Genomic DNA, 25,404 nt, shown 5'->3' on the forward strand with positions numbered 1-25,404 from the left:
GGTGCATCCGCCACCCTTCCCCATCCCTCTAACTCTTCTTTCCCCTCTGTCTGGAAATCTGACACGGCCGTCACCAGCAGCACGTGTCCAAGTTGACGGCCCGTCACGCCCCGTCACACCCTCAGATGGTGACATGAACAGGCGCAGGGACGAGCCACGTTACACACGTGCCACCGCACGTGGCCGCGTGGCAAGCGCGCTCCCATGCCACGTGATACTGGGGCCGATGTGTCAGAATTTCCACCCCCTTCCTTTCACCATCTCCGCTGTCCTCAGCGTCCTCAGCGTCTGTTTGTCTGGTTGATCTGCCCGTCCGTCTGTATGTCTGTCTGTCTGTCTGTCTTTCTGTCTGCCTGTCTGTCTGTCTCTGCTTCCCCCCCTCTCTCTCTCTCTCTCTCTCTCTCTCTCTCTCTTTCATCTCTCTCATCTCTCTCATCTCTATCATCTCTCTCTCTCTCTCTCTCTCCCTCTCTCTCTCTCTCTCACTCTCTCTCTCTCTCTCTCTCTCTCTCTCTCTCTCTCTCTCTCTCTCTCTCTCTCTCTCTCTCTCTCTCTACATGCTTTGCTGACGTTTCTGTCGCCTGTCGGTAGCTGCCCACGGGGTAGTTTACGGTGACAGCCGCTATCCATGGGCACATCCCACAAATTCTTGTGTGTCGTCCTGTCTCCCTGCTGTCACAGGGTGAAGCAACTCTCCAGGCGTCAGAGTGGGAGGGGAGGGGAGGGCAGCAAGACGGCCTGCTGTCTTCCTACCGTCGCCACTTCATCTAATGGCGCTGAAAGAATAGAGGCTAGAAATTCGTAGAACGCTCTGAACGATGCTTATGCTTACAATCCTCAAATATAAGTCCTTCCAATTGCGTGACTGCGTTCTAAAAGACTTTTGTTCCCGGTTTGCTCCATAGTCCATTTCATTCATGATTTTATCGTCAAAGTGTGGTACTTGCTACAAAACTTGCATTGTATTCTTTGAAATCAAATATGTGTCTCTGACCGATCGGAGCACTTGCAAAGTCAACGTCATCCTATCATTTCAAATGAACAAAGTTTGTTGACAGCTCTCGCATAAATTGAAAATGTACGTCGCCTTCCTGATAAAAGTTTTGCTTTGTGAAATGTTGACTGTTCTGATGGTTATGAAATGAGGCAGGACTATTCAAGTGTTTGACAGCAATGCGTCCAACTTCAGAACATGTCTCGGAATATTGGAGCTTCTTTCAGTTTTGTGTCAAAGACTTGTCAACTGGAAACGCCACTTGGTGATTGACTAGCCGTCTTGGAAATGCCTATATAGCAATTTCGTTTTGCGAAATAATGCGATCTGTGGAAAAATCGAGAACTGGAGTGGGCAAATATGAAGTGTTATATAGCAACAGTATCATTATCGCTATTTATGTAAAAAAAAGAACATACACATTGCGGAAGAAATAGGTGTTAGGAAACACATTTTCCACGTTAGTATCCCGCAAAGCCAATAAATACTGGTCACATTACACAGCCGCTGAATGTATGAAAATAAGCATCACGCAATAAGCGAGAAAATAGCATCTGAAACAGTTATGCTATAAATAAAAAATGGATCAGTTACTTGGAAGAATCTTATTTTGTGTCAGCTGAGAAAGTAAATATCAACTTCGAAGTGTGGAGCACTCGTGATGCGGCATTTCAGTTGTGCAATCACAGCTTTTGGATTAGATTAGCCCGCGCACCGACGGGGGTCTGCGCCAACTTCGTACCGACGGGGGGGGGGGGCGGATGACCGCCCCCCCCTGAGATCTCGAGAACGAAGCAAGATAGCGACAAGCGGTAAACGGCATCGGATACGCACGGCCAAGATCTACAATTTTTACTAAGGTCATTTTCAGGTCAGGTCAAAGATGACGTCACAGGGGTCGAAAAAGTCAAAATGGCGGCGCTAGATATGGAGAGAGTTTTTCTCGAATAACTTTCGAATTAGTCAAGATAGGAACAAACTAAGGGCATCATCGTGATCCTCTCGTCAATCCGCATCGAATGATATATATGTTGACCTCGAAAGGTCAAGGTCAAAGGTTGACCTCAGGTCACGTGACCTCGAGGTCATCATGTATATCATTCGATGCGTCTTGACGAGCTGAACACAATGAGACCATCCACGCGGCTGTATCTTGTTCCTGTACGGAGTTATTGGCCAAAAACCTTTGGTGACCTTTGATGACGTCACATGACCTCACAGCTGCCCAACAGCAAAACAGACCTCAAGGTAGTGAAGGTTGATCGTATATGAAGTCATGTATGGTATATGGGGCCATTCCGACCCGTTTTAGTGGTAAAAACAGGGAGTTGATTTTTCCCCCATTGACTTATAATGGGGAGGTCGCGAAATTGACCTGACCTTAGGTCACCGATATCAAAATTCCGAGATATACAAATTGTAGCTACTAATGACCTAATAATATCCTGTGAGTTTCAAAGGCCTCCGACATCTACTGTAGCTCTGGCACGGTGACAAAGTTGCAAAAAAGTGACTTGAGGTTGGGTCATTCAAAGTGACCTGGTGACCTGACCTTAAAAGGTAGGAGGTTCAAACTTGCACACCATGTGTAAAATTGATGAGGTTATAGTCATACCAAATTTTGCGGCGCTACGCGCCGCGGTTTTCCCGCTATTCGCGAAAAACCTCAGGGGGGGGGGGCGGATATCCGCCCCCCCCCCGTCGGTGCGCGGGTTAGTCTCTAGTATGGTTCCTATGTGTTATTTCGAGAAAGCATCGTTTTAGGGTCTTGCTTGACGCCGTTTGTCGTCTTCTAATGCGTTTTGAGTTGACACTCTCGGCTCTTCTCATACCTGGTGTGTGTCTCAGTGGACCCAAATTCATTCTGTTTCACTTTTTGTCAACCAGTGTGATGTAAAAATAATAAGCTTATGTCGTTATGATAGCAGGGATAACCAACGGATTGCGCACTGCCAACGGGCTGGTCGGAAAGAAGACCAACTCAGACACCTAGGCGCTCGAAAAACTTGGACTCGAGAAGGAGACAAGTCTTTCAGTGTTTCCAGTCGTTATCCTGTAGATGCATTCATAATCATCTGCAGCTAAAATGATGACAATTACATGATTGATTCTCCTCGCACGATAGGTGTATGCTTACTCTGATACTCTGCCCTTTGCACAGTGTGCGCGCCTCTATCTTTTATCCTTATTCATGTGATAAGAAAACTGCCACACAAGTTACGATCCGGCACAAAATGTATTCATAAAACCACCCCACACACGACACTACCCATACTCACCAATGCAGTTTGGACAAAGCATCAACTTAGTATTGGTCAACTGTCATAAAACACTATCCAGTTACACACGTTCAATAACAAATGCATGTTACTAGCTAGTTAAAAATTGATAAACAAACATTCAAGAACAACGAAACGACCACTCACATTGTATAAATCACTACCAAACAGTCAAGTGGTAGCACCAGTTATGTATTAGGCATGTGTCAAAGAAGATGACGTCATCCCCTCAGACAATATCGAATCGCCTACAAACCTAACGCTTCTTATTTGATTGTAGCATCACCACCTTCATTGTTTCAACTGTCGATAGGTCCCTTCCAAACGCTGCTTCTCCGCTCCTCAACAAACCGGACACGCCACCAACCAATACAGGCAGAACATACAGCACATTTCAAGCCTTTCCACCATAGCCTGATACAGGATATCAGGCTGTTTAAAATCAATCAAAGGCCCACTTCAGTCTTAGTGAAGCAAGCATTAACGAAGTTTCCAGTCGAGAGTATCCAGTCTCGACTCCTAAACCACCACAGACGGCACCTTCACTGAGTAGTCTCTCAGATACGCATCGTCGTAGACCCTAGCGTAGTCCCCGTCACAGTCTCCAGTATAGTCCCCTCGACCCACACCGGACCGGTCGGTCACATAGTCCTCGCTCAGTAGCGTGAAATGCGAGTGACCGCCCGCTGCTGACCGGTCAGGGGCCTTCGATGGAGCAGCGGGCGTCAGTTGTGGTCGCAGTTTCTCATCTGAGATCGTCCCTCCGAGGACAGAACTCCTACTCCGATCGCGGTACCTTCTCCGCCTCACCACCAACACAATCACGATCGCGGCACACACGGTAACGAGGAGTGACGCTGCTGCGGCGATTGTGGCGGCCACCCACCAGCCGCAGTCCAGGTCCTGTTCACTCAGCGAGGACAGCAGTCTGCCCGAGCCCGCGCACAGTACCTCAGAGACGGCTGAAGCGTTCGGCACCCTCCCTGGTAGCTCCCAGAGCCATCGCGCGGAGCAATTACACACGAGCGGGTTACCGGATACGTTGAATGTCTCCACCCTTTGCAGGAGAGACGTCATGTTCTGCAGCGTCTCCAGGCTGTTGCCTCCGATGTTGAGGACTCGGAGCCTCCTGAGAGAGTCCACTGCAGTACGCGGCAGCCAGCGAAGGTTGGGATTCTCGCACAGATGCACCTCCTCCAGAAGTCGGTTATTGCTGAAAGCGTGCTCAGAGACGTCAGTGAGTCGCTCGCTGCCGCAGAAACGCACCACACGCAGACGAGGTAACCCGTCCAGATGACGCGGTCGCAGCGATGGGAACAGATTACCGCCGGCGTCCAGTTCCTCAAGTCTCAGAGGAGCCAGAGCCGTGGCAGGGAACGCGTCCAGCTGGTTTGAGCTGAGGTCAAGCTGGCGGAGCTCGTGTAACTCAGAGAATGCCTCCGCATGGATGGTCGTCACGAGGTTCCCGGCTAGCGAGAGTTCTTGAAGAGAACGAAGTAAGAAGAAGGCGTGAAAGGCCACTTCGGTGATCTGGTTATCGGCGAGTTTCAGAGTGCGAAGTCTGCCTAAGTGGCGGAATGCAGCGGATGGTACTCGCGTCAGCTGGTTTCCAGAGAGGTCGAGTATCTCCAGCTCACCCGGCCCGAGAAGCGCTTCGTGGTCGAGGCTGCGGAGGCTGTTCCGCGCGAGACTCAGCCATTGGAGTCTCGGAGTCGCCACGAAGACACCATCCTCGAGTGATGAGAGTTTGTTACCGGAGAGATCGAGTCTCTCCAGTCGACCGAGTCCTTCCAGCGCTCCGCGGCGCAGCTCCGACAGCTGGTTGTCGGCCAGCTGCAGCTGGTGCAGCTGCTGCTGCAGCGACAGCTGCTGCTCCCCCAGCGAGGTGAGGTTGTTCCCCGAGAGATCCAGCTCCTGCAGACTCTGGTAGAAGACCAGGGAGTCTGCGATGCTGGCGATCGTGTTGTCCTCCAGCTGGAGGAGGTGGATGCGCGGGTCGAGGGAGATAGGCACGCTGCTGAGGCGCGCAGAACTGCAGTCGACGGCGTGGGGACGGCACCGACACTGGTCCGGACACCGGGCTGCTGCGGGACCTCCCACCGCGAGCAGGGGGAGCACGACCAGCGGCAGGGGCCAGCACAGCGACCGGCGACGGGAGCACATCTTCAGAGGAAGAGCCTGGAACGAAACAGACGGGGATGTCAGTACAATTATCACCTCGTATACGGCATCTGAAAAGGGCTCATTTTCTCTCCGTTATGCTACTGTCCTGCATTAAAACATCCGACGATTCTTGTCACCCAAATGTTTACACATTTCGCGTCTCACTCAGTCAAGTGGTTCACAATTATGACTCGAGGAAAACTCGGGAAGAAGATGCGCCGCATTGGAGCTGAATACTTAATTGAAGTCTAATTAGTCTATTTGATGGCAGTTTTTTTTCTTGCAAGTCGAAGGTCCTGGAATCGTGATTTGCATTTGAAAGTAAGGAGTTTCCGAAAACTATTTGAGAAACAACAATGTCCCTTAAAATATTTCAAACAGTTTTGGATTCTGTGGAGTAAACACCAACAGATTTATAGTTTTGTTTTCCGATGACTGGATTTAGTGTTTCCGGATAAGTTCTCCGAGCTTTCGCAAATTGTCAAAGTTCGGCAAATAATGATAGCCGTTTCCCGAGTCCACAGGGGAGACACAGGATCTAGCTGCCGTTCTCTTCCTAGCTACTGCATATATTCTGCGAGAAATAAGAGGACTTTGGTGATTTTTTGAAGCTGCTGTCTTGTCCGACAAGCCGTTGGTAGAACATATATTTGATCCCCCATATGTGGGATAAACCGGCTTACGTTTTACGTGCACACTTTTTATCACATTTCTTGGCATTGTTGTCGTGGCTGTTTTATCCTAAAGCCATTCTACTGGGAGAAAGATTACCATACCATTTGGTCGGTGTACCCATAAACAAAAGTGGCCATCAAGACCAATTTCTTGTGCCTGCAGTTACTTTTGTCAAGCAGGCGGCTATTCCAGCCGCATAATCCCGAAATGCGTCACTGCAAAGTGCCCATGAACTGCTCTCGGTAGCTCTATGAAATCAGCGCGCTGACTGGATACAAATGGCCGCCATTTCAGCACCGTGTTATGACGTCACACAGTGTAATCATACCATTGGTGTAGCGACTCGGTCCGGCCAGGTGTTACAAATCATCGGCCGGGGCTGTCGTAATTCCGGAGCTCTACTGTTAGATAGCTCTACTAATGTATTAGCCCGCTAAACATGCACTGATTTATGAATGTATGCAGAACCAGGAAATAACCATTATGGAGGTACTTTCAATTAGAGGTCCAACGAAGAAGACTCGTGGCTGTAACATTGAACACATTTTAATGGGCTGTGATGGTAATCATGCATTGGAAGTACCTAAAATTGCCAAATCAGTTTCTGATAGTCTTAAAATACCCATGCCTACATGTATGTAATTGCAGTTCAAAAAGCGTAGCTTCAATGTCACCACACCATTGCTTTCGCTGGTGACAGAATTAACCCGCGCCCGGCTGGGTGTCCTGGATTTCCACGCCCTGCTGGGGGGGGTGTTTGAACACCCCCCCCCTTCTAACTCGGCTCCTGGGCCACGTAGCGATACGCGGAAGGCGGCGTTCGAAAGAGCGTCAAAAATAATGACGAAATCACTTCGGTCAATTTTTTGGTCAGGTCAAAGGTCAGGTCACCAGAGGTCATTGAAGGCAAAATTTCGCCGATTTCCAGGTGGAATGTCGACAATTTCCAAGAAGCCAACGCATAACTCGGGAACCAATAGAGCTACAGCACCGCAGAAAAGCGCATTCGATAGCCCTATTAACGCCCTTTCTGAGTAACTCTCTCAGATTTGACCTAACGTCAACGGTTTCGCCTGCAGGGGGCAAAAACTGCAAAAATAGCCGATTTTTCGGGAACAGTTTTTCTGCAATAACTTTTGACCCAAGCCTTGTACGAGCTTACTTTTACCGGCATCGTGTTCCTCTCGTCAAGACGCATCGAATGAACTATAACTTGACCTTGAAAGGTCAACTTGAAAATTTGACCTCAGGTCAAGGTCATGACCTGACCGGAAAGGGTCATGTTGCATATCAGTCGATCCGTATCGTCGAGCTGAACACATCTAAGGCCTTTTCATCGCTCTAGCATGCCTCTATCAAAAGTTATTTGCGAAAAACTGTTAAATACCATTCGTGACCTAAGATGACCTCAGGGCATAAACAGGGAGTCACGGACACCATTTCCATGTTCAGTGTGTCTAAACCACTTGTAATGCAGTGTTTGGGAGTGTTTATAATGTCGTCCGTCCAAAAGAGGCGCATTTCAATTTTCTCCCGTTGACTTATAATGGGGAGGTCGCAAAATTGACCTGACCTTAGGTCATCGATATCAAAATTCTGAGCTATACATTTTGTACATGCTATTGCTCTTAGCAATCGCTGAAAGTTTCAAAGCGATCGGTCACTCGGTGTAGCTATGACAGACATTGAAACTTTTTATGAGGTGAGGTCACTTCAAGTGACCTGGTGACCTGACCTTGAATGACCTTGGTCTGAAATTTTAACAACATGTGTAAAATTGATGTATGATAAGGTGTACCAAAAACGGCGGCGCTCCGCGCCGCCGTTTTTGAGATATTCGCGAAAACCCACAAGGGGGGGGTGTTCAAACACCCCCCCAGCAGGGCGCGGGTTAATAGGCTGACACAATGCTCGCTATCTGTGTGTGTTTGTTTGGCAAAGTACGAACGCCGCTCCCATAAATCCCCTTGCATTCCAGCCGATAATTTCCCCAGTTCCGTAATTTATGTCCCTTTGCGGCATATTTGCCTTCCAAATCAACGGTAATGGAATCAGCGACAAACGTCGCGCAGACAACAAAACGATAAATAACCGATAACGTGTTAGGCAGTCGGCACCAGAATATCGCACCGAAAGGATAGAGGATAATCACACCCAGTCGAAATACGGACGGGATAAAAGCTTACGGGGATTTTACGGCAAAAAGCTTGAATACTGCTTTCAAGCTCAAATTGGCATCATTTCAAAACTGATGGAGGGAAAATTGTTAGGGTGTGTATTTCTTCCTAAAATAATAGTTATATCTTCCATGCCATTTACTCAACCGTCGACAGAACAGTTTGTGAAAAAAACCTCCAGAAATGAAATGTTTTTCCTCCGTGTTTCTCATGATGATTCCACACTGTGTCATTATCTTGCGACCCCCAGTGTCACGTGTCATTTACTGATGTCACCGATGCGTGAAGTGTCATGACCCACACACAGTGCGCGTTTGTCCCCACTGATTGACCCTCACGCTATGCGGTCCCGGGGGAGGGGGGAGGTCGTTTGCCGGCCGTCAAGGCCGTCATATACAGTCATTGTGACGGTAGTAGTGCCTACAGTATTCCCAACGGTCACAGACCAATGAAAGATCAATGGTCATTTGACCGTAGGCACTCGTCAGTTAGCAGAGAAGATGGCAAACCATATCTGAACATCAACTCTGACCAACAGACGAAAAAAGTTCTGCTTTACGCCGAATATTTCTACTTTGTCTTTGAATCTGCTTTGCGGCACAACCCAATTGTAATGGGATGATACACAGTTGCCTTTCACTTCGCCTCGTTCAGTGGGGCATGATAAAATTGGTATCAAGCATTCATTCACCACCAATATAGCAAAAACATGTCATCCCCTTCTCGAAATCACGAAGCGCAGTAGGAGTATCCTGTTCCCGTGACGCCTATGAGACAAGACCTGTCGCGGACGAGACCCGTGATCTCACCCTCCGCCGGCCGACCGACCGTCCCGGCTGCGGGATTGGCCGGAGGGCCCTCGAGATCACCGAGTGAGCGACTTGGCCGCAGCGCCAGAGAGTTCGGCTCTGAAGTTAAAGGCAAGTTCAGGGGTGCTTCAGCTGACACGGCGCTGTCCAACTCGGCCGAGCTACCGCCGAAATTAGGCCTGGTTGAGAGCCGATAACAGACATGTGTAAGGTGGCTACTGATTTTTGACTTGTCCTATTGTAAAACTTAAAGGGACCCTCCCACCTTCAAAGAAGTTAATGAATTGGCATGAAAGTGATGTCGCTCGGTTCAGAAAGAGCGAAAACGAATATCTACCAAATTTCATCGAAAAATATTCACCGGTTTTCAAGATATTAGACTTTTACTTTTGTTTACTTTTTGGTATCTCCGCTGTTTCTAGCGACTTTATTTGAAAGTGCGGCATTTGTTGCGCGCAAAGCAGCATATACCACCGCGTGCTACCAAACGTTTTAGTAAAAGGTTTCAAAATCGTTAGATCACCGCTGACGTCACAAATTCTAAGGGGGCATCTCAATGCATTAGCCCCTTAGAATCCGAAAACTGCAAGTTTGAAATTCCATATCTCCGAATTAAAGCATTTTTCGATGTTGTGAGTGCCCAAACCGGTATTTGCAGGCCATGGCCACCAATTTGGCTATCTCAACTCAAAACTAATGTTAAGGTGGGATGGTCACTGTAATCGAAGGCTGAGTTTGTAATGCTTGATAATCACAATTTAGTTCTTTGTGTGGTAGATTTGTGCAAAATACGCATGTGCTCACATAATATTTTAAAATCATGTATACGTGTCAGATGATTAAATTGCACCCTTTTCCAATGCCCAGTTTAAAAAGCACAGTTTCAAATTATTTATGCAACCCTTGCTTCAATTTTCGGAACGTTATTTAACCCGCGCCCTGCTGGGGGGGGGGGGGGTGTTTGAACACCCCCCCCCCCTGTGGTTTTTCGCGAATATCTCAAAAACGGCGGCGCGGAGCGCCGCCGTTTTTGGTACACCTTATCATGCATCAATTCTACACATGTTGTAAAAATTTCAGACCAAGGTCATTCAAGGTCAGGTCACCAGGTCACTTGAAGTGACCTCACCTCATAAAAAGTTTCAATGTCTGTCATAGCTACACCAAGTGACCGATCGCTTTGAAACTGTCAGCGATTGCTAAGAGCAATAGCATGTACAAAATGTATATCTCAGAATTTTGATATCGATGACCTAAGGTCAGGTCAATTTTGCGACCTCCCCATTATAAGTCAATGGGAGAAAATTGAAATGCGTCTCTTTTGGACGAAAGACATTATAAACACTCCCAAACACTGAATTACAAGTGGTTTAGACACACTCAACATGAAAATGGTGTCCGTGACCCCTGTTTATGCCCTGAGGTCATCTTAGGTCACGAATGGTATCTAACAGTTTTTCGCAAATAACTTTTGATAGAGGCATGCTAGAGCGATGAAAACACCTTAGATGTGTTCAGCTCGACGATACGGATCGACTGATATGCAACATGACCCTTTCCGGTCAGGTCATGACCTTGACCTGAGGTCAAATTTTCAAGTTGACCTTTCAAGGTCAAGTTATAGTTCATTCGATGCGTCTTGACGAGAGGAACACGATGCCGGTAAAAGTAAGCTCGTACAAGGCTTGGGTCAAAAGTTATTGCAGAAAAACTGTTTCCGAAAAAATCGGCTATTTTTGCAGTTTTTGCCCCCTGCAGGCAAAACCGTTGACGTTAGGTCAAATCTGAGAGAATTACTCAGAAAGGGCGTTAATAGGGCTATCGAATGCGCTTTTCCGCGGCGCTGTAGCTCTATTGGTTCCCGAGTTATGCGTTGGCTTCTTGGAAATTTTCGACATTCGACCTGGAAATCGGCGAAATTTTGCCTTCAATGACCTCTGGTGACCTGAGCTTTGACCTGACCAAAAAATTGACCGAAGTGATTTCGTCATTATTTTTGACGCTCTTTCGAACGCCGCCTTCCGCGTATCGCTACGTGGCCCAGGAGCCGAGTTAGAAGGGGGGGTGTTCAAACACCCCCCCCCCAGCAGGGCGTGGAAATCCAGGACCCCCAGCCGGGCGCGGGTTAAAAAGCGAGTGCATATTTCTCATATTTGCGTACCTGAATGTGCCTCTTATGCAGATGATGCACTATGCTGCATATTTCGTGCATTCTTCAGCATTCAGTAGTACTAGTTCTACCCTCGCAAAACCTGATATCCACATCATTCAATATTCACATTCCACCCAGCACATACCCATCATTTGATCTATCCTGCCCACAAACACATCACTTGCCCGTGGGGTCGGTGGGGGGGGGGGGAGGGTAGAGGCGCCTACGGCATCCCTATACCAAATCACTTCACCCATTGTGAGGCTCGGCGCACCGCTGTCGACCTCCATACATAGTTGATGTTTATCGCCGCTACTGGCCATGTGAGTGACAGCTAATAATGGGTGGGTGCGGGTGGCGCGTGCAGACCCCCCTCCACCCTCCCTCCGCCCCCCGCAGGCAGCTGCCCGTGCCTGGCGGGGCACGATGAGTCCTCAGAGACCGAAACAGCTTGGATGATGGAAAGTTGAGGAAGCGTAATTTGAGAAAATTGAAGAGTTTTGTTTTGATACCAACGTCAAGAAGTAGGCAATATTTGCTACGGCAGGTGGATATCTGAGATTCTCTCTCTCATCACGCGAGGTGGGTCGCTTCCGCGTTCGTCTTCACTGGGGCACGGAAACCAACTGCGGACGTAAATAGCCACCACGCGCGTTTGATGTACGACATAACTAGGCTGGCGTGTTTCAGGATCATTCATCATTGCAGCTGAGGCCGGCAATGCGAACGAACTCGTGCCGTGAGGCCAGCTGAAAGCCCGTGCCGGCTCGGCGGCGGCGGACCGGCCCCTGCGTAGTTTAGAGAATACTGTGCCGCACGACTCGCGTTTGAGGCGGGACAGCCTAACAGGCCAGGGATGTGCCGCGTCACGCTCAGAATCGATATGAGGATTTTATTACGAGCCGTGGACCGAATGAGATAACAACAATTGTGCTTGAACCCACATTGAACAGAGAACAGTGAACAAAGAACACGCTTTTTTCAAGCTGTCCTTTATTTGATTTGCATCACACACCATAAAAGTCAGAAATTTTAGGCTCGAGTTCTCGTAACCCATCATCCAACTTCTGTGGCTCAAGCCCCGCGCGGACACCCGGCCCTGACATTTCTCAGCTTCTATTCCGCTCCTTTGATTTGTACCCGGTCGTCCGTCCTATTCTTACATTGTGGCGCTAACGTAGGCCGATCGTGTTGGAGGGCCCCGAGGCGCCATAAACCTCTCTATGACAAATCACAGCATAGTAAACCATTCCGGAATCCGACCCGGCTGGAGGGGGGGGGGGGGGGGCTGACCACCGATCGGTCCAGGGCACCGATTCACCCTCCGGCAGTAAAACCAATTATTGACGCCGTAAAGTCCGGGTCGGTAAGGCTCGCCGACGGCTCCGAGATGTATGGGAGGGGAGGGGAGGGGAGGGGGGAGGGAGAGGGCGGAGGTCAGAGATCCGGTCACGTGTGGAGTTTAAGGTGTCCCGAACTACGACGCGTGGATAATCCTTGTTTCTGGTGATAAGAAATGTGACAAGTTTTACGAATTTAGATAAAAAGTTGTTTAATATTTTCATCTACCCGATTTTCAATTTTACTTAAATCGAATGTGATAAATGATACAATTCTAGCAAAATATCCCGTCAAGATTCTGAGCACAAAAGGGTACCTACTACAAGTTGTTCTTTATGTAATTTCTATAAACTCTACTGTATAGCACAATGGATGCTTTGTGACACACAATAACAATTTTTTCAGTGCGATTAAGTTGAAGCATCTTATTTACTGAATGTTTCAATTTGCAACGATTGTCCTATGTTCTCTCTCCCTTCCTCTCTTTCCCTCCTTTCTCTCTCTACTATCTTTGCATTCCCACTACCCGCACCATTCCTAACATTCGCCTCCTTAGAGACATACAAAACGTCTTTCTTTCCTCGTCCAACAAGCCTCACGCGTTTCCTCAAGTGCCCGATGACTTACAAGGACCAGCCTCACAATGACACGTGGCACGCCTTCACAACTACCCTCCACGCCACGTGTCGACGGCTGGCGCGCTTCCGTTAAACAGATTATCTGGACGCCCTGTCGACTGTTTGTATAGCTGGGATCGCGGCTGCCCCTGGCGACGACGGATTGTTCGCCCCGGGCGTTTTTCTCAGGTCAGATCGGGCGGGAAAAACGAGCACGATCAGTGCTGGATTTCGATGCTAATCGCGGCTTCTCTCTCTCTATCTCTCTCTCTCTCTCTCTCTCTCTCTCTCTCTCTCTCTCTCTCTCTCTCTCTCTCTCTCTCTCTCTCTCTCTCTCTCTCTCTCTCTTCCAGTGTTCGCCACGGGCCCCAAAATCCCCAGCCCAGCCCGGCCCGGGCCCATGGGTTCAGAGCCCGGCCCAGCCCGTAGCCCGCTCTTGGCAAAATGTCCAAGCCCAGCCCGGCCCGGCCCGTCAAAAATAGCAATCTAGTTATTGTCTTAGTCTATTGCTATAATAAGCATGATTGATTACACTATTTTGAGAACAATTCAAATTGCATGAATATTAACATGACAATCATGACTCCCTTCTTTTCAATGAATATAATCATTTCAAGTACCTATGGCACAAATTTGAACAGTAACAGCAAGCAGCTCAGTCAATTAGGTCATGATTACACACCTATACAAAGTTAACATGATTATATTAACCACATTCTATGAGTAAAGTTATCTTGCAAGCTGATGTGTGTGAACATTATCATGCATAATTGGTGACTCTAATGCATACTTGAAGGAAGTATTTGCAACTTACTCTATACTTCCCAGCACTTACCAGCAGAAAAAAAGCTTGATTTATGGGAATTGATGAATCTGTCTGGGATTGACCTTGCTGTTAAATTCACTCCATTGATGCTGCAATATCAAAAGCCTGAGAAAGCATACAAAATAGGTGACACTAGCTTTAGCACTGTCTTCCAAAAAAGAGAAAATCCATCCATTTATCAGCAAAACTGATTTAATCTATTTTCAATTCATACCCACCTGTCAACCGAATCTCTGTGGACAACTATCTGCTGCTTTCCATGCTATTTTATGTTAGGCTCTTTTCAAGATATGGATATCGCTAGCAGCGTAAGCAGAAAACATGGAAAGTTTGAAATGTCATTGGGTACTTTTGCGACTTTTACGCATCATCATCATCAATTGAAAATGAGCGAACACTTCTTGATTGTCGCAGCTGCGGCAGGTAGCGATTCTGACCAATTGTATAATAAAACATATATAATCAAGTTCTTATTTTGTTTTTCGTTCGAGTTTTCAGACTTCGTGATCTTGGTTTTATTTTCTATTTGTATCATTTTGTTTTTCAGCTTGATACTAACTTAAAAAACGTATTTATTTGATATACTGTTGTGTATACGAGTAGTAAAGTAATCTTGGTGTATACTACCACCTATAGATGCCGCCACATAAAAAATTTTGTTGAGAAGGGGCTGGGTTGTTGTTGTTTTGAGTTATTTTGACAAATTTATGGACATTTCAGGAAGCTTTCATCGCGAAATACTCTGTAGAATTCAACGTTACTTACAGTGTGTTTCGTGAGTATCCTTTTAAGGTTCTGTTCGTTAAAAAGCCGTCGGTGAAGGAAAAAAGACTGTGTTGGAATTGTCTCACTATCGCCATATATAAGTGTTAAACTTAATGTAGCCCTGTAGCCCATCATTGTTGAGTGGCTTCTTAGTTTTTGGAGTTGTAGTGCTAAGTAAGTTATTCTGATAACTACATTTTAACTTTTATTAACAAACTAATGATGCTAGAGATTCTCTGATCTTTTTGGTTGCGGAATTTTTATGAAAACCCTCCTATGTGTGACATGATGTGATATTGGATAATTCTCAAGATTCCCAAAATTCAATATGAAGTAGGTTTTCTTTCACATTGCTTAAATTTGGTTTAGTTTTAGTATTTTCCCAGTGGGTTTTGTTTGCATCAGTTTCCAAATTTTCTTAAATTGACATTAGTCGCAAAACCCATAGTCCACAAAGCTCTTGGCCCGGCCCGTCCATAGCCCGTTAACTAATGATATTTGGGGGCCCGGCCCAGCCCGTAGCCCAGCCCGGCCCATGGCCCGTTGGGCTGGCCCGGCCCGTGGCGAACACTGCTCTCTTCCTCCATTTTCTCTCAACTCTCTCTCTTTCTCTCTCCCCTTTCTGGCTCTTAACCTTCCAGGCGGTTGGGGGGCATTTTTTTTGCCCCCCCCTTTAGTTTTTTCAATATATCTCGAGAACCGCTGCGCCGATCGTCACCAAACTTTCAGTACCCTCCCGGGAGCAGCTAGCGCACATGGTGACCAAAAATTTTTTCAAAGGCTATGATAGGTTGGCCGCTAATGACGTCAGAGTGACGTCATTTTTGCCATTTTCGACCCAAAAAAAGGTTTCGCGGGAAGAGCTGTCAGGCCTACAGCTTTAGAGATACAGAAAAATGTTTCAGACATAAGAGGTGTTAAATCAAAAGGGCTACAAAACTGCTATTTCGGTTTTTCGAATTTTTATGATTTTGACCCCCAAAAATAAAAAAATAGATTTTTTGAATATAATAGCCGAAAAATCCAAAAAGTTTTTTGACTTTCGAAAAAAAACGGAATATATGTGATAGTCCCTACCGCCTTCTATCTACATACCAAATTTGAGATCGATACCTCTTTTTTTGGCCAAGTTATAGCGAAAAAACTGTTCAAAATTGATAACGTCAAATTTTCAAACTCAATTTTTAGCAATTCTAGACCTCGTAGCGCAAAACAAAGACCACCATTAGACTCCCCGTGACGAGCTGCATCGAATCGATACCCATTTTATGCAAAAATAACAACTTTGAAATTTGACCTTTTTTGACCTGACCTTGACCTGACCTCCACCAGAAAGTGACCTAAACCGTGCCTGATGGTCTTATAACCAACACCATTGAGTTGGAAATGAAAAACTGGTCATAAAACATGCACCGCATAACCTTAGTCAAGTTGGGCTCATGTGGTGACCCTTGGTGACCTTTGGTGACCTGACCTGTGACCTGACCTGGTATGACCAGTGACCTCTAATAGCAACATATGTACTAGACAACTGACGCCTTATCGCTGATTTTCGACAAAATGCGTTTTACTCGGTGTTATAGCGCTTTCCCTAGAAGCCCCGTGAACGGTGAAACATTTTATCTTTGACCTGACCTGTGACGTCATCGGTGACCCCGAGGTCAATGAAATTTGGTTTCCTTCAACAAATTTGACAGGGCTATCGAACGCCGTTTGAATTTTCTGGATCCGTCCAGTAGTTTCGGAGATACGGGGGGGCAAAAAAATGCCCCCCCCCCCACCGCGCGGAAGGTGGCTGGTAGGCCCACCGCCTGCCGGGTTAATCTCTCTCCCCTTTAAGTTAAGAAAAAAAGATTACGGATGTCGGATTACGAATAAGGTTATTTCAAGTTGAGCTTATGAAACATTGATGCCGAATACATTCTAAGGGAAATTTATTAAATTAAATTGCATACTTACGCATATGCATCATCTGGAGAAGCACAGTTTGGTGGAAAATGGGAGCTCGTATCCACTCCAGCGTAAGTAAGCGCCCTTACCTCTGGAAATGTGTTTATTTAGCTCTAACCGCAGCCGACCAGTCGGTTTGTCTAACCGAGCGACAAGAGCCAGACCGAACGCGAGCTGTCCGCTCCACCCAGATTTAGATTAGTTTTGTCCGTCAGCGCTGTTTGTTCGCAGCATTCGCCTCATCCAATTAAACATATCGGCGAGTTGTTTGGCCGGAGGCTATGCGGTTGTTTGTAGTTTGTGAAACTGCCGCTAGCTGTCAGCACCAGTATTCACCTCTGCTGCTGCCCACCGCCTTCGCAGATAAGCTGTGAGGAAAAACAGCCGGCGCCCGATAATTGGTGGGAGAGTAAAAAGACGCTGCTGCTCCGCTGAGGAAGCCGTAAACTGAGCCGGCAGCGGACCTGTTTATGGCATCACCCGAGCCCTTTGTTTACCACGCCGGTACCCGGGCTCCGATATCCAATAACACGCATTCCAGCGCTCAGTGGCATCTGGAAACCATCCCGACTTCAAATCGCCTCCGAGGCGTCACCAATGCGGAATGCCTGCAGTTCGGAAAATGATGTCCTAAAAGTTCCGATCGGGATTGTTAGGTTTCGATACGAATGTGTGTCGATAGGAATTTAGGCAATCCAAACCAGCCATCCAAGATGAAGTAATTCCAGCGAATTGAGTTTCGTCGTGGAAAATGACGTTTTGTTGATGACCTTCTTCTTTTGCCTCTGATGGTGGCACGATTACAGGACAACAGTGAACAGGCGCTACAGGCTCAAGGCTGCAAAAAGCCGACCACCGGCCATCTGTCTTGGTCACGGGGTGGAGTTAGGAGGTTCTGGCCACCGCAGCTCGCTGCAGTTAATCAGAGGTCGGTAAACTTGTTAACTGAGTTACGACAACAGCGAACATTTGTGGACGCACTGTCGCGCCAAGAGTCGAAAGTTTTGACATCCACCAGAATCCGGAAGAACGCCTTTTAGTTGCCTCTTTTTCCCGACGGCGTTAAAAAGAGAGAGCGAGACTGAAGACAAATTATGAAGCTTCTGAGCGCTAACGCGCATTGTCGGAGTTTAATCAGATTCCACCTCAATTTGTACGCTGAAAGAAAGCCGGCTGAAACTTTGCAGAAGTACAATGGCGGTGGAAATTAGGGCACTACAAACAACTGAGATTTCGCTCAAAGCCTGATGAGCATCAAGATGGAGCAGACCAAGGCCGAAAAGTGACGATTCAGACCGTCGTAAAGCTCTTAGGAGCACTCCTAACACAGTGGGTAATGCTCACGCGGCGCACGGAATTTGCGACTTTGGTGGATTTCAAAAGAATGGATATTCTTCAACATCAAAGCGACTCCAATGCACCCTTGCCAATTCTGCATAGCCGAGGGCTCTTGCTGAGTAGGTATGATACAGCTAAGACCCACATCAAAAGAATGCAGTGACGCCGGTTTGGCTGCTTAGCATAGCGCATAGGCTAGCTGATCGAATAAAGTTACTGAGGACAAAGGCATAGATGATGAGAAAAACACGAAGAACAAGCCTTCCTCAGTGCCAATCAAATAACTAATCACTAACAACTGTGCATCTACAGGTATTTTGCTCGGATAATATTCTTTTAAATAAAAAAAAGGAATGTTTGTGCTGCTTTTTGTACACACAGAAAAATATTGACACCGTTAGCGGTGTAATTGCACAGTACATATCTGAGCACTTGAGGAAAGTTAATTTAGTCCCTTCCCCGCTTAAATTACTCGCGCTTCTAAATGAACACCAGGAAGAAGGTAATAGAACACTGTTAGGAGGGTTGGGTGTTTTACTACATGTAGCAAAACACCCAACCCTCCTAACAGTGTTCTATTACCTTCTTCCTGGTCTTCATTTAGAAGCGCGAGTAATTTAAGCGGGGAAGGGACTAAATTAACTTTCCTCAAGTGCTCAGATATGTACTGTGCAATTACACCGCTAACGGTGTCAATATTTTTCTGTGTGTATGTTTGAATGATTGTTTCAATTCGGAGACATCTGATAGCATACTGATATCGGGTTGGAATGAAGCTCATTGATAGGAAGAGCTAATTGCATGAATCACGTTAGAGTGAGTGGTGCTAATAATCTCAGTTCATAAAAAAATGTGGTTATCCGTTTTCAAATGATGTGGATTGTTTATGCAGTGAGCATGCCAAGAGCACTTTCTCGCGGCGTGTAAGAGGGATGAAATAATATGAGTAAAGTACTCGAATTCTGATGAAATCGCTGTCTCTCAACGAAATACCTGATTCACGGACAAATCACATAACTTCTCGTTGTTCATGGGCTCGTAAAAGCTCACGACATCATATCTCATTGCTTCATCGCCGTCAAAATTTAGCTTCTTGGGGCTAGACTACTGAGAACGGAACCTCCCAACCTCAGCAAGCTCAGGTTGAATTAATCGAACGCTCCCAGCTTCCTTGAAGTGAGACCCCGACAACACATAACTAAGCCCTGACGGCGATTCCCACCAGTCATTTCGACAACTGGTTGTCACATTTCTGCCCCGGTGGAGGCCGTTTTATTAAATCGGCTCAAATTTATCAGAATCTCAGCCCACGGGGATAGCGGCGTTTGCCCGGTCCCGGAGCACACCTTGAGTCGCCGAGGGCTTCCTCAGAGGCCCAAAGCTGCAATCAGCTGAACGCCTCGTCGACAGGGGTCGTAGTTCATGCTTGCCGGCGTCTACCTCGCTCGGTGGGTCGTGCCCCCGGGCGGTTGACCTCTGACCCTTCGCATAAATCGTGCCCTGCGGCCATGCCTCGCTGAAGAGATGATCAGGCGGATGGAAGCGCCGCCAAAGTGCGGTGTTTTGGTGGAAAGGAGACCTTCGGCGGAATGGAAATGCTAAAACGTTGGGTTGGATTTCCGCTGATTATGGTAAATGAACAAAATATACGGCACGGAGACGATAAACAGCTAGTAAAACGCCAAATGTGAATAGTTGAATAAACTACATATACAGCACGGCGTATAAGCAGAGTGAAACGGAGTTGCATCGTAACACTTGTTATTGTTTTGCTGTTTATCGTTGCTCATCAAATTTATTTACAGCTTATAGGGTCAACTTCACCTTTATTGAAAGTGGAAGATTCAGGCTGCTTCACCGACCTTAAAAATTTCGCATAACTATGTGAATTATTCACAAAGCATTCTTACAGGTCTCTTGGGCCTTTTCATTTAGTGAAATGTAGCCATGGCAGAAGGGATCCGTTCAGGGGCGTTTTGTAACAAGCCAACCTTTACAAATGTAAATAAATTATTCTAACGAGGTGCAAATGCATTTCCGGGTCTCTTGGGCCCAGACAACGTCTCGTTCAAGACTATCGTTCTGATTAAGCCCCCACGATGTAACTGTCCTATACATAAAGTAAGACTGCAGTGCATTTAGATAACAAAGCCTAAAACTAGGCCTACTGATCTCTCAGTCTGTATGTCAATCCCCTGAACAGCCTACATTCATCAGCCACCCCACTTGTGCGGTTCGTACCAGAATATCTGTTCGCCCGTTCCACTGTGCGCCCAGTGAGCCCGAGTGTTAATTCCCTGTCCAGTACAGCTGCCCCACACGACTCATTCCATCCCACTTGCTCGGGTCGCGGCCCAGTTGCGCAATAAGTGCATTAACACCCCATTACTTGCCCTCTAGATGTACTAAAACACTGGACTGATGTGTTTTCGGCCTGTTGGACACGATGAACCGCGGATTCTCGGCATGGTGAGTGAGATGCGACCGGGGGCACGGGTCTGAGTTGGAAGGGGAATGGCTCGTCAGCAATTTGCATATTATGTGAAGTCGAGTCTGAAGGAAAACGGACGACGGAGGGGGAGATGAAGGGAAATGAGAAAGGGAAGAGGGAGAGAGAGAGAGAGAGAGAGAGAGAGAGAGAGAGAGAGAGAGAGAGAGAGAGAGAGAGAGAGAGAGAGAGAGAGAGAGAGAGAGAGAGAGAGAGAGAAGAGTGGAGAGGGACTTAAACATTAGGGTAGGAATACTTCAGGAAAATATTTGTTGATAATAATTTCAAACAAGCACACTGGAATGGGGTGACGCAAACTTGGGACTAAATGAAATGAATGAAAATTCAGACTGCTCTTCTTCTGGTAAGAAAGTCGTTAAAAAGTGACTGTCCTCTACTGGTTCACTGTCTCCACTAGTTCTCTCATTTGATACTTATATTCACTGCGATTGATTGTGGTTAGTTTTGTTATTGTCATGAGAACATCTTTGAAGGTTGTAAGAGCTCGGGGAAAACTCCTAATACAGATCATCACATTGGACTTAATCAAGCACGCACGGGAAGAAGTCCAAGAACAGTCCAGCATATTGCACGGCAACTGCTGGCTTTTGGCAAGATCGCGAAGCCACTCAAACCTACTTGAGGCCATTACCACTGATGATATCCGTCTGAATCGTAGAGGGCAGACAAACAAGTAGTTTAAATTCAACATAGAGTCCGGCATTTCAGAGAGTAACATGCTACGGACTGACGCCAGTGCCATTTATCAAATTTCCACCGCGGCTTCCACAAACAGTCATCCGTCTTCCCTTTCCCAGAATCACGATATAATCACGCACTTACTAGCAGAACTACTGTATGCTTACCGTACTAACGTAAAATCAAAATCACAGTGTCAGCCTATAGCTGAACACTCCGGCGCCACGCAGACGGCACCTGGCCTGCGTGGTGCCGTCTGCGTGGCGCCGGGCGACCATCAGGGGTAAACTTCGATTGGGAATACGGCCACAAAAATAACTCTTTACCCGTTACTCCTACCCCTACCCTTAACCCGCGCGGGGCTGGGGTCTCCAGCCGAACGCGCGGGGCTGGGGGGGGGGGGTAAATTTTACCCCCCTGTTATCTCCCGAACTAATGGTCCGATTTAGAAAAATCAAACGCCAATCGAAAGATCTCATCACGAACAATTAAAAACATGTACTTAATTTAAAGTTTGAGGTCAAGGTCAAGGTCAGGTCAAGGGTACAAATTGCAAGTTTCTACAGTATCGGCCTTGCACCGTAGTTGCCGAAGAATGGAGTCATCGACTGAGACTGATTGCCCAAAACGTGTTCTTAGGCTACCAAGACAATATCCGTTGCATACAATATCATTCAGAGGTCAAGGTCAAGGTCAGGTCAGGTCAGGTCAGGTCACCAAAAAACAAAATATAGAAAAGGGCATGTGCGACACATGTTTTATGGGTCATTTTACTCATAGAATTCAATAGGCACACTCAATAAGTGATATGGACCACCTCTGGATGAATTTCAGGTCGAGGTCAGGTCAAGGTCAGGTCAAGTAAGGTCAAATTTTGAAGTTGGCTGTTAAGGCCTAAAAAGGTGTCTATCTGATGCAGTTTTTCACGGCGAATCGAATGGTGCTATTTTTGTTTCCGTACGAGGTCTAGAACTTCCAAAAAAATCATTTTTCAAAATTTTTGTGTGTCGTGACGTCATAAAATCTTGAATAACTCCCACATTTTTGAACCGATTCTTCTAAAAATTGGTATGTAGGTGCACATAGACCACTTCTCTGACATATATTCCGGTTTTTTCGATACACTCAAAATTTTGGATTTTATAATCATTTTCCCAAAAAAGTCAGTTTTTTGAAAAATTTTGGGCCAAAATCCAGAATTTTCAAAAACCGAGATAGCCATTTGATAGACAAAAAAGAATTACGTATAACCTTTTTTGTTACGTCTTTATTCCTTTAAAAATGAAGATGTTAGCGGCGTTTGAACTTTTGCCGTTTTTGAGGCGAAAATGGCGAACATGACGTCACTAAAACGTCAATTTCTCAAAAATTTTCCGACGGATTTCGCTCAAATTTTCAGGGAACGTGTCAAATTGATGTAAGAAAAGGTACTGAAAGTTTGGCGGCGCTGCGCGCCGCCGTTTTCGAGATATTGCAAAAATTCGCGAGGGGGGGTTAAATTTACCCCCCCCCCCCAGCCCCGCGCGGGTTAACCCGCGCCCGGCTGGGGGTCCTGGATTTCCACGCCCTGCTGGGGGGGGTGTTTGAACACCCCCCCTTGTAACTCGGCTCCTGGGCCACGTAGCGATACGCGGAAGGCGGCGTTCGAAAGAGCGTCAAAAATAATGACGAAATCACTTCGGTCAATTTTTTGGTCAGGTCAAAGGTCAGGTCACCAGAGGTCATTGAAGGCAAAATTTCGCCGATTTCCAGGTCGAATGTCGAAAATTTCCAAGAAGCCAACGCATAACTCGAGAACCAATAGAGCTACAGCGCCGCGGAAAAGCGCATTCGATAGCCCTATTAAAGCTCTTTCTGAGTAATTCTCTCAGATTTGACCTAACGTCAACGGTTTTGCCTGCAGGGGGCAAAAATTGCAAAAATAGTCGATTTTTTCGGAAACAGTTTTTCTGCAAAAACTTTTGACCCAAGCCTTGTACGAGCTTACTTTTACCGGCATTGTGTTCCTCTCGTCAAGACGCATCGAATGAACTATAAGTTGACCTTGAAAGGTCAACTTGAAAATTTGACCTCAGGTCAAGGTCATGACCTGACCGGGAAGGGTCATGTTGCATATCAGTCGATCCGTATCGTCGAGCTGAACACATCTAAGGCGTTTTCATCGCTCTAGCATGCCTCTATCAAAAGTTATTTGCGAAAAACTGTTAGATACCATTCGTGACCTAAGATGACCTCAGGGCATAAACAAGGGTCACGGACACCATTTTCATGTTCAGTGTGTCTAAACCACTTGTAATTCGGTGTTTGGGAGTGTTTATAATGTCTTTTGTCCAAAAGAGGCGCATTTCAATTTTCTCCCATTGACTTATAATGGGGAGGTCGCAAAATTGACCTGACCTTAGGTCATCGATATCAAAATTCTGAGATATACATTTTGTACATGCTATTGCTCTTAGCAATCGCTGAAAGTTTCAAAGCGATCGGTCACTCGGTGTAGCTATGACAGACATTGAAACTTTTTATGAGGTGAGGTCACTTCAAGTGACCTGGTGACCTGACCTTGAATGACCTTGGTCTGAAATTTTCACAACATGTGTAGAATTGATGTGCGATAAGGTGTACCAAAAACGGCGGCGCTCCGCGCCGCCGTTTTTGAGATATTCGCGAAAAACCACAGGGGGGGGGTGTTCAAACACCCCCCCCCAGCAGGGCGCGGGTTAACTCGTGATTGTGAATACGGCCATTTGAGCTCCTGTCCGGTAGTGCTAATTCTCTGTCTGTCTGCCTGTTTGTCTGTCTCACTTTCTTCCTCCTCCTCTCTCTCTCTCTCTCTCTCTCTCTCTCTCTATCTATCTCTCTCCTTCCCTCTCCTTCTCTCACCTGATTTCTTTCCGAGTCCTCCACACACGCCTCTCACGTGTCCGCCATGCCGGGCGCGCGCCGTCCGTCGTCCCGTCCTCTCTCCGTCGGGTTCGACGACTCACTGCCGACGCCGACCGACCGACGGGCGTCGGCACCGACGGGCGTCGGCACCGACGCAACGGCAGGTGAGAGCGGCGTCGGCTAAGTACTCTGGAGGGGGGAGGGGGTACTGGTGGACTTCTGACCAGTCGGACCAGTGCCTCGTGCTACAGCGAAGAGTTGAACCCAATGCCAGAGGGCCACAGAAAGTATCGCTGTGGTTACCACGTTCTTTACGCATAAATCAATGTTGGAAGTGGGAATTCATTTCGGTCTTTCTTGTGACTTTTCTAGATTTCTGCCTCATTCTAAAACTTTTAATAGACGATTCCATGGATGGAGAACACCTGCACAGCTGGCAAAACAATACATCACTAGCAGAGCACGGGCGGATCAGCTGGTAATGATCTGACCCTCGATGTATCGCCGTCTGAATCTACGATCTTCGACGAAAATGGCCGGAACAACTGGAGAGTAATGTCTTACGCCCGATTTATCTGCATTCATAGATGCGATCATAGATATGTACGTTATCTATGGAGCCCAGCTGTCGACAGATGCGGAACTGGATAAACGATCTACTCCGTAGCATATGTATAAAGTTCCGCAGTAGCGGGCTGCATTTCATCCGAACCCGACGTTGTTCAACCACTGAGATTCCGTCCCGCCCTCATTCTCGGCCGGTAAACAGAGTTTTATGTCCGTCAATATTTCATCGTGTTTATCACGGGTCATTATTTCATGGCCTTGTTTCTGATGGCTCCATAAGTTGTTTTATCTGTTTCCCTTGGCAGGGCGGCGGGCCCGTCGTGCCGCTATCATTCTGAGCGGCCCGCTGACTTTGGGTAGCGGTCGGCTGCACACTTGAGTCACAGGCCCGCTCGGATGCCGGCCTCCTCTGTTCTCTGATGATCGTTCTCCGAGAATATTACGATTTACAGACTGTAGTCGGTTGGATATGGCCGGCGGAATCGCCGCTTAGCCGGCCGCCGCCCGTTGGTTGCAGTGCCGGGCCTTTTAACCGCCGGCGCTGGGCGCTCGATGCTTCACTGCTCCCCTCCCCTCCTCCCCACCGCTCCCCTCCCTCAGCTGACGGGGGAGGGATGCTGGGAGCCTGAACAGAATCAGCAGTCAGCCATTAGCGCAGCTCAGTCGTGGGCGGTCCCCGGC

The 25,404-nt window shown here is 47.1% G+C and overlaps 1 pseudogene; it reads right to left on the minus strand.

The window, feature by feature from the left end:
* Window positions 1-1,217: 1,217 nt before the first annotated feature.
* Window positions 1,218-24,239, minus strand: LOC122365156 (annotated as a pseudogene).
* Between the last annotated feature and the right edge of the window lie 1,165 nt (window positions 24,240-25,404).

Source organism: Amphibalanus amphitrite, unplaced genomic scaffold, assembly GCF_019059575.1.
Source record: "Amphibalanus amphitrite isolate SeventyFive unplaced genomic scaffold, NRLGWU_Aamphi_draft 000719F_arrow, whole genome shotgun sequence".
NCBI lineage: Eukaryota > Metazoa > Arthropoda > Thecostraca > Balanomorpha > Balanidae > Amphibalanus > Amphibalanus amphitrite.